Source organism: Triticum aestivum, chromosome 4D, assembly GCF_018294505.1.
Source record: "Triticum aestivum cultivar Chinese Spring chromosome 4D, IWGSC CS RefSeq v2.1, whole genome shotgun sequence".
In the NCBI taxonomy this organism is placed as follows: Eukaryota; Viridiplantae; Streptophyta; class Magnoliopsida; order Poales; family Poaceae; genus Triticum; species Triticum aestivum.
Genome location: NC_057805.1, coordinates 500,216,503 through 500,217,866, shown reverse-complemented (window position 1 = coordinate 500,217,866; position 1,364 = coordinate 500,216,503). Strand labels below are relative to the sequence as shown.

Below are 1,364 nucleotides of genomic sequence, written 5' to 3'. Positions count from 1 at the left end.
GCTTCACTTCCCAGGGCTTCACCGCGGTGGCTCTCCCTTACCGAGCAATCCTTTTGGTCGAGCGTGGATGGCACAGTGAGGGCGACTCTCAGGACTTTGCACCGGCGCCGGCGGCCCGTGCCCCTCGCTGCTCAAGTCCCTGGCCTCGATCGGCGACTTCGATGCGGGCGTGTCGGTGATCGAGGATGACCAGCTATTAAAACGTCATGTCGTCGGCCAGGTGCAAGGCCGGCGACTTCCAGGGTGCCCGCCAGGTGTTTGACGAAATGAAGAAGGGGGAGCTGCGACCCCAATGCCAACTCCTGGAACTACCTCCTCGGGGGGCTGCTCAGGAATGGCGGAGCCACCGAAGCGTGCGACCTCGTTGAGGACATGGAGTGGTCTGAAGTCTGAACCTGATGACATCCAGAAATCACTGACGTACGATGTCCTCACACACAACGCCTGAAAAGCAGAGAAGATGGATTCGGCAAGAGATTCTCGATCAGATGTTTCTAGAAAAGCTGACGCCGAGGATTACAATCCACACATCAAGGGCATGTCTATACCGGGAGAATCGAAGATGCTTGCGAATATGTCAGGGGCTATGAGCAGCAGGATACGCGCCCCAGCCTGCTCACCATGCTGTTGCGCAAGTCAGGGAGGATCATCGAGGTGGCAAGTGTCCTGTATGAGTTGATGGGTGAAGGGCCTCACGCCTGACCATTCTGCTTATGTCAGAGTTCCCAAAGATTTGCACGAGATGTGAAGGGGAAATCTGTCTGCTGAATTGGAGTCCTTGCTTCAGAAATTCATTGTACAGTCAGGTTTGGAACACTGATTTATTTTTTAACTTATGGAGTCACCTAGTTGAGTGAAAATTGCTCTTCACTACTCTCCACCCCATGTATAAGTAGATATCTATGCTCTAAATCAGGACACATTCCCTACTTTGTATAGGTATAAAAACATACATTAGCAGAACAATTAGGACACATTCCCTAATTTGACATGGATTTATTAGCTACCTCTGAAATGACTCAAACTGGATTCAGAAAAAAGGGAAAAAAATAAGACAGTACATTACTATTTTTTTTTACATGAACTTCTGTTGCTTGCGTACTATCCTGCCAATTATTTGCTTCATCAGACACACATGTGTCTGAGGCCACATGCTTTATTCTAAGCATCTCAGTAGAAACTTGTGCCATACCCGGCCGCTCTTTGGGTGATGTCATGGAGCAAAAGAGGCCTATTCTTAAAGTGGGATGACGCAATTCTTCATCATGTCAGTTGCATTGCTGCTATCTTGTAGCATTGTGGGGTCAACAACCTCATGAATATTCTTTGTAAATGCTGTATCAACAAATTCATGAAGGCTTATA

The 1,364-nt window shown here is 48.2% G+C and overlaps 1 pseudogene; it reads left to right on the top strand.

The window, feature by feature from the left end:
- LOC123097156 (pentatricopeptide repeat-containing protein At5g61990, mitochondrial-like) overlaps positions 1-820 on the top strand; it is a 3,093-nt pseudogene extending 2,273 nt beyond the window's left edge.
- Positions 821-1,364: the final 544 nt, after the last annotated feature.